This window comes from Mus caroli, unplaced genomic scaffold (assembly GCF_978045245.1).
Source record: "Mus caroli unplaced genomic scaffold, Mus_caroli_1 scaffold_15, whole genome shotgun sequence".
Lineage (NCBI taxonomy): Eukaryota > Metazoa > Chordata > Mammalia > Rodentia > Muridae > Mus > Mus caroli.
In genome coordinates this window covers 71,598,656-71,612,261 of record NW_028227270.1, presented here as the reverse complement: position 1 = coordinate 71,612,261, position 13,606 = coordinate 71,598,656, and the positions used below count along the sequence as shown (strand labels likewise).

Here is a 13,606-nt window from a genome sequence, read left to right as displayed (position 1 = left end):
ATTCTCAGCTTCCACATCAGGTGCATACAACTGCTTCTGACTTTAGCTCCAGGGATCTGATGCCTCTGGCCTCTGCTTCACTCATGTGCACAAACCCTCATACAGACAACATACAGAAACACAGACAGACACAGATAAATCTACACAGGTGGCAAAATTAACTAAACTAAAATTGACCATAAAAGAAGGTTACATGATAATAACTTCAGTTAACATTAGTCTTTTCTTTCCCTGGACACAAAGAGATTCTAGGGGAAATGAAGATGATGACATCACCCAGCAGTAATGGGAAAAAATGAAGCTGTGGACAAACACACTATGTTTGATTTATTAAATCTCAAGTGAACGTCTCTTTATCCTCCCCGGGAGTGATGCGGTTACATTAGTTGCCAAAGTCTTCCTTTTTCATTACATACCTTTGTAAATATTGTGCTCACCCTGGTTTATAGCCATCTCCTTCAGACAGTGTATCAGTGGAAAAGAATCCCCATTCCCAACAATGCTCAAACTACCATATGTGGAACTCTCTCACCAGGCCTCACTAAGCATGGGTTTCAGGATTACAGGAGGAAAATTACAGGGAAAATAACAATTCTGAATGCTTTGAGCTGCCTGTTTTCCAAGGCAAGAACACCACACCCTATAAATCCTGAGAGAAACAACCTAAGAAGTCTCTGATGGTCCTGCATCAAAGATCAGTCATCTGAGTGCCAGAAAGCACATGCAGCTCATCTAGATTTAGTATGTAGCTGGGCTTAGGTTTGACTCAGGTCCTGACTGCAGCTGTCGTCACATCTCTGTCCTGGCAGTGAGAAGTGGGCTTTCATTAGCATTTAAGAAGTTCTGTGATATGGAGACCCAGTAATGATAAGAGCGGCTGCCTGTTCACATGCCCTCCAATAGCTGCTCAGGAAGGAAACCCTGATGGGTGATACGGCCTTGAATGTTGTAAGAAACATGAATCAGAATAGCTTGAGGCTGTTGTCATTTAACCGCATTAAGTAGTTTAACCTCATTCAGTTTCCTCAGTTTGCTTCTGTGACACCTTAGTTTTGTTCCATTTCAAAACGGAGAACAATAATGTATATAACATGGCTTAGAATTTATTGAAGTCATGTGTTCACTGCTTAGGAAAGAGCAGGCTAGTGTCCAGGAGGTTCTTGCATATGTTGTTCCTTTTGTTGCTCCCATCTGGGTCTCCATCTGTCCTGTGCTTTGACAAGGATCAGGCAAGTACCTGATTCTGCCAGTGAGCTTACAGAAAATGTGTATTCTCAGGTACTTTATCTATTTATTTTCCAGATACAGTCTCTCTTTGTAGCTTTGACTGTCCTCAGACTTACTACATAGACCAGTCTGGCCACAAACTCACAGAGATCTGTCTGCTTCTGCCTCCGGAGTGCTGCGATTAAAGGGTACACCACTATGCCTGGCTGGGTTTCTTTAAAAGTGGGGTGTGTCTATGTTCCTAAGCTTTGGTAACAGTGAGTCTGAAGTCAGTCTGGCTGTATAAGACCTTGTCTCAGAAAACCAAAATAAATGAATGAATGAATGAATGAATAAATGTAGAAAATTTAAAATGTTGCACAACATAAATTATACTTTTACTGTAAATGTACTCTTCTAGCAAGAAAAAAGTAAGAAAAGAAAAGAAAAAAGAAAAGGGCCTAATATGGCTAAAAAGGAAGGAAATTAAACTACAAGCAGCAAACGTAGTTTCCTTTGTTGTTCTTTTGTGTGTGAATGTGTGTGTGTGTGGGGGGGTGTTTAGGGATCTGGCAAAGCACATACTTTACTGACTGGCGGTCTCCCTAGGCTTCTTGTTTCTGTTTAATAAACATGAAGGAGAACAAGTAATGAAGCTAAGAGTGGATCTGAGCACATGAGCTTTAGGATACTTTTTCTGTTTTTGTGAAGAAGATGCAGAGTTTGATTTGCATTGCATTGACTTTGTAAATGGCTTTTAGTGAAATGGTCTTATTTATTTATTTATTTATTTATTTATTTATATTAGGTATTTTCTTCATTTACATTTCCAGTGCTATCCCAAAAGTCCCCCATACCTTTCCCCCCACTCCCACTTCTTGGTCCTGGCGTTCCCCTGTACTGAGGCATATAAAGTTTGCACGACCAATGGGCCTCTCTTTCCACTGATGGCTCACTAGGCCATCTTCTGATACATGTGCAGTTAGAGACACAAGCTCCGGGGGGTATTGGTTAGTTCATATTGTTGTTCCACCTATAGGGTTGCAGATCCCTTTAGCTCCTTGGGTATTTTCTCTAGCTCTTCCATTGGAGGCCCTGTGATTCATCCAATAGCTGACTGTGAGCAACTACTTCTGTGTTTGCTAGGCCCCAGCATAGTCTCACAAGAGACAGCTATATCTGGGTCATTTCAGCAAAATCTTGCTAGTGTATGCACTGGTGTCAGCGTTTGGAAGCTGATTATGGGATGGATCCCTGGATATGGCAGTCTCTATCTAGATGGTCCATCCTTTTGTCTCAGCTCCAAACTTTGTCTCTGTAACTCCTTCCATGGGTGTTTTGTTCCCAATTCTAAGAAGGGGCAAAGTGTCCACAAAATGGTCATCTTTACAATACTAATCCCACCAATCCATGAGCATGGGATGCCTTTACCTTTCTTTAGAGATTAAAAGTTTTCATTGTAAACATCCTTCACCCCTCCCCAGTTAGGCTTACTCCTAGATATTTTATTTTCTTTGAGGCTTTTGTAAATATCTCTTTGGATGCTTGTTATTGTTGCATAGAAAAACTATTGATTGTGTAAGTTGATTCTGTATGATGCCATACTGCTGAATTTGTCATCCCTAAATGGATGGACTTAGAAAAGATCATACTGAGTGAAGTAGCCCAGATTCAGAAAGACACATATTGCATGTTCTCTCTCATCAAGATTTCTAACTCCCAATCTCAAGATGAGTACATATGTGACTTTGAATAACTGCAGAAATCAGGAAAGCAAAAAGGGATCATTTGGGAGGAGGGAAATAAATTCAGAAGACGGTAAAATAACATTAAGAATGCGTGGAAAAGTCTTAAGTAATAATATTATTAACTTCCTAAGATACTATAATATATATAAGTTGCTATAAATATAAATTCCCTCTCAATAAATTCCCATCTGGGCTGACAATGTTGTTTGCAAGAGTAACAGATCATCTAACAAAAATCCCAACACAGGTATGAGCTGTTGGTCAGGGTCATCCAAGAGTCCTAAAACATTACAGGTTTCTATTCTATTACTGCTATTTGTTGCCCCCAAAAGGTAGAAGGGAAGTCCCCATTGCTGAAGATACAATGCAGTTTGAACCCAGAGTCTACCCAGAGCCTGTGACCTGGAACTGGTCTGAAAGCCTTTTCCTTGGAGATGAAACTTTCATGGTTCTAGAAGGAGCTATGCAACTTTCCAAAGGAGGGAAGCAACCAGTAGTCCTACCCAGCTATGACACCTAGGAGCCACAATGATTAGCAATGACATCCCTGAAAGTGCATGCAGTCATGGCACACATACTTTAGTAGTCACCAACAGCAGTCTAATTGGACCTAAGAGATGCTCAAGAAGAGAGGACTCTATTTGGTCCAGGGAATCTAGCCAACTATTTTAGGACTAGTAAAGCTGTGAACATAGAAGGAGAATCCACAACTGCCACCTTACTAACCCTGCAAAACCTAACTACATTCTAAATATTTGTCCTTATTCTCATAGATATGTGTCCTCCTCACATGTGCAGAGGGGAGTTTCCTTCTCTCTTCAATAGACGGAAGTCATTATAGAAAATTACAACTAATCAAAATGCAGAGTTGTGGAGTACAGGCTTGTAGTAGTACAATACAATTCCTACACCCAAGGTTCTGGGGTCTTGGTGGAAGAAGGGACAGGAAAACTTTAATATTCAAAGAACCAGGAGTTTGCTGTCAGATTGTGTCTCTTAAAATGTCAGAGGTTACACCCCCAACATCTCACCAACATGCATAAAAGCAATTTTTATTTGCTGGATATAATTGTTGTCTTGGAGGCTTACTTAAGCTCATCCTTTTTAGTTCTTGCTAAACTCTGGCTGGCTGGTTCAACTACGCTGTTCTGGTTCAAAACTCCTTTCCAAGCTGACTGATCCAAACTCCTCTCAGCTTCTCACTGAACTGCTGTGCTTGGTAAAACTGCCTCTGAATTCCACTGACAGAACTGCATAGAACTGCACTGAACTGAACTCAGCTGAACTGCACAGCATTGACTGACCACAGCTGAACTGCACTTACTGAACGGCCATTCACTCCTCACTCTGTGCCTCTTGTTCTTGTCTGTTCTTCTGAGAGTTGGGCTATCTGTTCTCTGCTCATTTTATCAAATATTTCTCTGATTTGTTACTTTGTCTGCCCCTCAATTAGATGCCACTTTCAAATATGGCTGCTTCCTTCTACAAATTAAGTTCTCCTGCATTGTCTGTGATTAAAGGTGTGTACTAAGAGCATGTCTGTATTCTACCAGAAGGATTAAAGGTGTGTCATTCCAGTCAGATCACAGAGACAAAGAAGGTCTTTGGATGTGATCCCTTGCCAGAGCAGCCTTGTTGCTAGATTAAAATTTCTCTACAAATATGTTTGCCCAAATACAATCTGAAGAAGGACAACACCAATAGACATTCTAATGTGGATGAGGGAAACCTCCAGAAAGCCAATGTGGTCTCCACAGTACACAAATAATTATAGGTGATTAAAGAATGTTGAGAATCAGATCTCACACACATACACCTGCACACTCATACTGCACAACTGCACACACATGCACGCTTGCATGCACACACACACACACACACACACGAACAATAACATAGAAGAGGTTGCCAGGAATTTGAAGGCAGGGGCATGAAGCAATTGGAGGAAGGAAAAGGAATGGAGAAAAATGATGTAGTTAATTAGGAAGGAAGGAAGGAAAGAAGGAAGGAAGGAAGGAAGGGAAAGGATATGATGAAAACCAGAATGTGAGAGTAGGAGGGGAAAAGGGAGGAGTTGAGAGGGAGAAAATATAGAGTATGCTGCCTTGTTATCAAATAGTACTATAAAAATATTAAGTTAGGAGTTAAAGGGATTGGTGGAAAAGTTAGGATGAGAACCCGGTTATTATTTAAGGAGCTCTTTCTGTTTTGTTTTATTGTGTGTGTGTAAAACAAATAGCCGTATTTTTCTGAGTAGAAATATAAATAAATATTCAGAAAGTATAAGAAGTAATTATGAATAAAATAACAATCTATAAAGTTCTCAATAAAGTTTTGGTTATTTTTAGATATACCAGCCTTCATATCTACTCATATATCTACAAAGCATCAAGATTTGTAATTTCCTTCCTGTCAGTAAACAATATACCATGTTCACCTTCTAAGTTAATAAGGGTTTCCTCTAGAAACACAGCAACAACAACAACAGAAAATGCCATAAAGACACTTCTACAGGACAATATATTCAGGACTTCCTCCAATAACTCTGGGCTTTATCAAGTTGATAGCTGAATCTAACAAGTAGACTCCACTCCCTGTCAACTTGTACCCAAACACATCACCTTAATCCTTATCTTTTGTTTGTCATCAAGATCTGATATTAATACTATAATATAAAATAATGTACAACTTGAAAAGTCTCACTCTTAACTTTAACTGTGGGCTTCTGGAAAAAAGACAAACTTCCTTACTCCAAGAATTAGGGAATAAAAATAATTACACATGAGGAAAACCAAAGTCTATCAATGTAGACTAAATCCTGTAGCTCTCTGTCAGACATCTGGGAGTCACTCATGATGTTCTGGCTGCAAAGGGTTTGGGTACATCCACTTCCTTCTCTAGCTTTGCTATCCCACAGCACACATAGCTTATCTTGTAGGCCCAGAACAGCTCCATTCTACACATGCTGCTGTCCTTGGTAGATCTCACAGCCCTGGCATCCCCAATTTTCTGGAATCTTCACTGCAAAACTGAGAATGTGCTTTCACCATTGGCCTTTCTCTTTTGGTCTCCCTTTGGGGACTCCAGTGACCCTGCCATCCAGCGTCAAGCTTCAGCTTCTCTCCATGACCCTTTCATGCCAGACTTACTTTCAAAACCAGTATCATGTGCGAAACCCTTAAACATTATTTGCCAAATTATGCTGCAATGTTTGGTGTAGAGTCTTGGCTTCCCACTGGATCATGGATTGTGTATTTTGACCCTAAGGAAACACTTTCCAGAAGCTTTAACCTCGATGGTGCTTTTCTCTTATAAACCATAGCTACGTTTCAGCCTCAGCTAACCGGCAATCTGTTGCCTAGTAAAGCACAGAAGGCTTTACACTTCAGGAGTATTCATTTCTTGTTAATCAAAATTTCAGCTCTAGTTAAACAGTAACCACAGATTCTTGAACTGTATCATATGAACATCCCTAAAAGATTCTTTTCTTTCCTCTGAAACTTCACAACGAGCCTCCATTGTCAGCATTTCTCTCTGCACTGTCTTTCAAGCTCCCAAGAACAGCTCATTAAGCTCTCAGCACTTAATAGCTTTTCTAGATTTCAGTTCCAAAATCTTTTCAATTTTCACCCTGCACCCCCTCCAAATAACATGGCCAGGCCTATCATACCAGCACCCCTCTTCTGGTACTAATTTCTGTTCTATTTTGCTTTCTGTTGCTGTTATAAACATTAAGATCAAAAGTAACTTAGGGAGGGAGGTTTATTTCACTGAATGTCTAGGATATAATCCACCACTGAGAGAATCAGGACAGGAATTCTAGCATGAGCAGAGGTAGAAACCATGTAGAAAAACTACTTACTGACTTGCTTTCTAGCAAGCTTTCTTATACAGTCCAGGATCACCCACCCAGGGATGGCAGTACCCACAGTCGGCTGCGCCCCCTCACAGTAGTCACCAATCAAAGACAATTCCCTAAAGACGTGCCCACAGACCAATCTTACAATACCAATTCTTCAATCAAGGTCCACTATTTCCAGGTGACTGCAGGTTGTGTTGACAATAAACAATGAGCAGTCTAAGTCAAAGAAAGGTCTAAAGGCTCCCTCCTAGCATGGGTGCTGCTCAGTCTTTGCAAATTCTTTGGTACTATTGGTCTTTGGTGCAAATACTATACTCCTCAGAGCACTATGGTAGCCAAGTTTTAGGATATAATTATACCCAAAAGAATAAGAGAGAAGGAAAAACTGTAACTACCATTTTCCATGTACTAGTGTGGTTAAAATCGTTTCTGAAAAAGAGCTCATCCATTCAACCACAGAACTTGTAAAGCTGTGACCTCAGGAATCTTAATTGTTTTCCAACCATGTTTATCTCACAGTGATAGTTACTATTACCCCTTTATCCCACTAAGGAGTTACTTTTGTGAAAGGATCCACAAAGATGTCTCAGTCATTAAGAGCACGAGCTGTTCTTGCAGAGGACCAGGGTTCTATTTCCTAGCACTCTTAAGAGTGGCTTACAACTGTCTGTAACTACAGTTCTAGGGGATATGATGTCCTCTTCTGGCTTCTCTGGGCACTGAATGCACATGGTAAATAACATACATGCAGGTAACACACACACACACACACAATCTCTGTTAAAAGTAAGTTTTTTGCTTATAATCTTTTACAGTTATTCTTTCCTCATCTAGTTATAAAAAAGTACAAAACACTGTGAAAATGATGAATTACTTAGAGAAATTGTCTCTGTAATTTCATCACCCAGAGATAAATATTATTAACAGTTTTTGTTTATCCCTCCTAATCTGCACTTTGGAAAGATGCCAAATTACAATTACACACACACACACCCCAAAAGATAATGCATATATTGTTTTGAATATATTTCCTTTTTCCTCTTGGTATATCTGAGACAACTTCACATGCCAATCTTAATAGGATTATTTTAGAGCTTTGTAATCCATTGTTCTAAATATACAATTGGGTTACATTTTTTAAATGAAGTCCATAGTTAGAGTGCTTCACAGTACTACCCTGAAGGCACATCTCTGTACAAAAAGGTGTTCCTATAATCGGTTTCTTGAGGTAACTTGTGGGCAGACAGTACTGCTCCTTATTAGCTAGCTGTCCTCAACAGAACCATTTCTGTTTGCCACACACAGAATGCCACGAACACAGTTTCCCTCCAACAAAACAGCATGTTCCAAATCAGGCTGTGACTGATGATTGCTAAGTATGTCAGAATTATTTGGAATTATTTTTGAGAATAATAATAACGTTCACACTCTACCTCCATGCTTTGTTTGTTTCACACTAGGAATGATAGTATACATTTTAATGAATATTTCTTGACCATTATTGATGTTGAAAACTGCTACCTGCCTTTCACCAACCACTAGCATTTTGTAGTCTATGAACTTCTAATCTAGTGCTTTTTTTTTTGTTCGATTAGTCAGTTGAATTGCTTTCTTTTTCTTTTTGTAATGACTTTTTGATTGAAAAAATAAATTCTTTTCAAAAATGTAAAGGCATTTATTCACAATTTTCTTGTTTCAAAATTTGATATGTAGAGGCAAGTATCATTCACCACATAAGTCACTTGTGATTTATCATCATCTGCAAGTATGCTAAGTCTTCGTCTTTATTATTACTAAGTGTCAAGTCTATGTGTCTTGATAGTAGTTGGCTGTCATCTCACCTGGTTCTTCCACAGAGTAACTCAAGCACCCAGCAGTGCTGCTGGGTGCATTCCTAACTTTCTTATGGGGAGATAAAGAAACAGGAGGCCAAAGCACACAACTAATTTTCTAGAATAACCAGTAATGAGGCAGCTTGCTGCTCCCTTATACATTAAATGTACACACACACACACACACACACACACACACACACACACACACACAAAACCTAGGTGTAATGTTGCATACTTCTAATCCTAGCACTGGGAGAGAGAGTCAGGCAGATCCTCTGTGAGTTCAAGTACAGCCTGGTTTTACATAATGAGTTCCAGGTCAGCTAGAGATAGAGATACATGTATTTCATATGTATGAAATCAATAATTTTTTGTAGACAGGGTCTTATGTAGCCTATGCAAGATCTAAGTCCTTATGTAGCCCAGAATGATCTTAAAACTCCCAGTGCTTCTACCTCCCAAGTGCTGTGATTATAGGCGTGTACTACCACCCAGCTGCTGAAATTACATAATCTAATGGTATTAATATGTAACTTGTTTTTGTTTCCTTAATACAGACAAATTTAAACCAATGTAAACAGGATTGGAGATGCATACAGGTTATAGGTGATGAGACTACCACCCCTATAACCCTGACAAATCTCCAGTAGTTTGTTGGCTTCTGTGAACATCAATATTCGTGCAATATTTTATGTAAATAGCCTATGAAAGTCACAGATTTTTTTTTTAATGCCTTTTCAGTCTGCAAAGGAAATGGCCCCCCACCCCCACCCCGCCCAACTCCCGCTGATGTTTTCCACTTTTCCTGTGATTAAAAAAAATTTTTTTCCCTTGGAAACCATTTTCCCTAGTTACTTCTTTGGCTGATTTTCCACACAAAGAACTGAAAGGCATTTATCCCAAGGGAAGCAGTTCTTTTAGATTTTACTAAGAAGTCAGCTAACACTTTTCAACATTCCCTTCTCTTCTTTGTTTTTAAAGAAAGTTCTGGTTTTGTTTCACTTTCATCGGGAGACTTAAATGACACCAAGCAAAGCTACTTAGTTTAGATTTCCAGGTAAACATGTTTTAAATTTTAAGTTTCTACTATAGTTTGTGGCATGGCTTTAATATCTGGGTATTTTGTGTGCAAATGTTTAATCTTTAAGAAAACTAGCTCTGTACTAACAGATGAAAAGTTAGAAGCATGCTTTATTTTGTATGACTGTTTCTTTGCAGGATGATCATCTCCCAGTAGTCTAAATGTTAAGGAATGATGAGCTATTGTCATATGTTTAGACAGAATTATGTGACAAGTAGAAGGAACAACTGACTAGAAACTTTAGTTTTTTCAGTCCTTAAGTTCTAAAGGAAAATACATGTTCAGTTAAAAGCATTTTCCATTTTAAGTCCGGTAGTAAAATGAAGGATGATAATTTGTGAGTTCACAGATATACTCAAAATTATGCATACCTTTAAGTTTTCTTAAAACAAGTGATAAAAAATTGTAGTGGAGAGAAAATGAGTTAATTAAAGTTTATAGATGATATTCAAGATCTGAACAAATGTAAAAGGTCAAAAAAGCAAAAACATTACTAGATGAAAATGCCACTGTAATTAGAGCATCTAGACATATAACTATGAAGTTGCTTATTAAATATTAAACAAAATGTAAAATTGTATAAACCACTGAATATCAATCAGAATTGAGGGTCGTTTCTTAAATTTTATTTAAACTAGATCCTGATTTTGTTAAAATTAAGACAGCTCTGCCAATATACTTCTGTACAAACCTACTCAGATTTCTAGATTAGACAGAAATGAGCTCATTTGGGATAGAGAGACTAAAAGATGAGTCTCAGGATCATAGTCCTGGAAGAGTGTGTCAACTGCCTGAGCAGGAATTGTCTCCTAACACTCACAATCCCTTGACAAGTGAATGCTTATAGGATGCCCAGGGATGGCACACTTCACCTTCATGGGAGACCCCTGGAGATTACCTAGAGTCCTGAGGTCCAGAACACGAGCTTTCATGACCCTCATCTATTGAGCAGATAACATCAAAACAAACAAGTCAGTGTGTATGTACATGACGCAGAGCATCTGTTATGTGTCCATCAGGGCCCACTGCCCTACTTAAGAAATCCAGTGTTCCCTGCCCTTCGGCTTACGCTTCCGTTGCTGTCACTGCCCCTGCTTTCCTACATTACTTCGTTATGAGTTGACTTCAGGGTGCCAATAAGCTTGCTCCGTTACACTGTGCAGGCTAGTTCTTCTGAAACTAAAGCAGGTCATGAAATGTTTAAACATAATTTAATTTCAATGACCTACAGTAATGATTTTCAAATGACTGGAGTACATACAAATATCATGAACAAAAGTTTGATAGTGGACTTTACATGAAGACATCCCTGAGGCTGCTAGCTGCTGAGTTCAGATGATTTGAGGGCAAATCCACATTGGTGAAACCAGGTAAAGACTGGTTTAGGAGGAGATTTTAGCAAATGAAGCTACAAAAAGAACTACTGAGATTCAAGAGGGGAAACCTCTTACACATGGCACCTTCTTGTCTCCCAAGTTCCTTGTTAGTAACACACACACCTCCCTACATATGGCTATGCAGCTGCACTGGGGAGTGAGAAGAGCTCCTGGTAAGTCAGAAACTGGGACTCACTTAAGAGAACAGAGATAGAGAGTGGGGTTGGGGATGAAGCTTAGGGGTATGGTGCTTGTTTGGTACCCCTAATGTCATAGGCTTCATTCCCAGTGTTGGGAGAGGAGTGGAGAGATCTTTGAATAAGTATGGGAAAGAATTAACAGAAAGTTCATCAGAGAAATAAGTTTTAGGGTTTAAAGAATTTCAAGAAGGAAAAAACCAACAATTTAGTACTAGTTCATAGCAAAACTTATGAATGTTAAAGACATACTAAAAAATAGAACATTTTCACAAGAAGGCAGAATAAAAAGCCTTCCTACAAAGGGATGAGAATTGAATTCAAGTTGACTTCTCCATAACACAACAAGAATGGACCAAGTTGGGTATGGTAACTAACACCCGCAATCCTAACACTTGGAGGAAATGACAGAAGGATCACCACAAGTTCAAGGTTAGCCTAGTACATTGTAGCTCTAGGCTGGCCATGGCTATATAGCTAGACCCTGTATCAAAGCAAAAGCCCAAGGAAAAAGTGAAAAAGTGTGCAAAAGGAAAACAATCAATCAGTATCGGAAACGTATTCAGGGGAATGATTTTGAAGCTATATATAACTCTGCTTTTTAACAAAGCACGATATTTTCAGATATTTAAGATTCACAAATTTTTACCACATTTAAACAGTAAGAAATATATATTTCTTCAAAGAAAAAAAGGAATCTGAAGGCACTTCCTCTGGTAAGGAAAACAGATCTACTCATCTGCTGAGAATGAACAGGAAGATGAGAAAAACAGCAGGGCCAGTGTTTGGAATAAGACTGTCTCAGGTCTGAAATAGCTCTGCTTCTAGAAACATCTGTGGATTCCAGAAAAGGTTAACAGAGTTTTAAAATAGCTTCACAAGGCTGAGGAGAAACACAAACAAAGACGAGGGCCAAGCAGTTAGGGTGATGACACTGGTGCTTGTGACATTAGCAAAACTAGACCCATGGTGTGATGAATTGGATACAGTGATGTCCAGCTTCAAATCACTAGATGCATTATTGACAGTGTCTGTAACACTACACTCAAAGCATGAAAATTCTTAGATAGAAAACACATCATCCTAGGTTCAAATATTTGATGAGATTTTATTCAATTTCTGGCATGAATTCAAAGGGCATCAGACAAGAAAGAAAGAAAGAAAGAAAGAAAGAAAGAAAGAAAGAAAGAAAGAAAGAAAGAAAGAAAAGAAAAGAAAAGAAAAGAAAAGAAAAGAAAAGAAAAGAAAAGGAAAGAAAAGAAAAGAAAAGAAAAGAAAAGAGAGAAAGAAAGAAAGGAAGAAAGAAAAGAAAAGGAAAGAAAAGAAAAGAAAAGAAAAGAGAGAAAGAAAGAAAGAAAGAAAGAAAGAAAGAAAGAAAGAAAGAAAGAAAGAGGCTAAAATTCCAAAGAAGAGATAACAGGTACAGTCAAAAAGAGGACTCAGAAAGCCTGATCTTCAGACAGACTTTAAAACAAACATGATTAAATGTTCAAAGAGTATTATAAGTTGTGGTATAGAATTGAAAACAACAAAAATAATTTACCAAAAACTAAGAAATAGAATAAAAGAAACAAAGAGGCCAACATATGAATTTAATAATGCATTAATAAACCAGGTCACTTACAATTGTGAGGATGAATCATGTGGCAACTCAAGAACAAAAAAAAAATACCATAAAGAGAAAGTGACAGGAAGACATAATGGAATGGTTATTGTACAAATGACTGTAGTTCTGAAAAGAGAAACAGGATTAAAGCATATGGGAAGAGCTGAAGGCTGAAGAAAACAACAACAACAACAACCACAAAAACAATAAACCACCCACATTTGGGGAAAAAAATGTTCAGCATGTAGCTGGTTGGTGCATGCCTTTAATTCCAACACTGGGAAGTAGAGGTAGATGGATCTCTGTTAGTTCCAGGCCAGCCTGGTCTACAGAGTAAGTTTCAGGACAGCCAGGGCTACACAGAGAAACCTTTCTGTCTTGAGCCCTCCAGAATTTAGTATGTATTCAAAATATATCATGAATCCCAAATGTAGTAGAAACAAGAGAACCACACCTTTTATGTATAGCAGAGTAGAACATATAAAGGCCAAGATGAACATCCAGAGTGGCTAGAAAGAGAATGCTATTTTTAAAGTAGTTTGATTGAGTCATGACTTCTCAATTGAACCAACAAAGGAAGGCATTGGGGCATACTCCTGTGATCCCTGTACTTGGGAAGTGTAGGCAAAAGGATGAGAAAGTCAAGGTCCTCTATGTTATAAAATGAGCTTGAGGCCAGCCTGTGATACATTAGG

The 13,606-nt window shown here is 38.6% G+C and overlaps 2 protein-coding genes across 3 annotated transcripts in view; one reads left to right on the top strand and one right to left on the bottom strand.

Annotated features, from left to right (window-relative positions):
* The window catches only part of Cenpp (centromere protein P), a 177,467-nt gene that overhangs the window by 28,959 nt on the left and 134,902 nt on the right, over positions 1 to 13,606 (bottom strand). The gene's annotated exons all lie outside the window — the stretch shown is intronic.
* The window catches only part of Ecm2 (extracellular matrix protein 2), a 32,252-nt gene continuing 28,168 nt past the window's right edge, over positions 9,523 to 13,606 (top strand). For both annotated transcript variants that reach the window (XM_021179809.2, XM_029468184.2), the window contains exon 1: positions 9,523 to 9,708. The gene's annotated coding sequence lies outside the window, so the exon portion shown is untranslated. The remainder of the gene's footprint in view (positions 9,709 to 13,606) is intronic.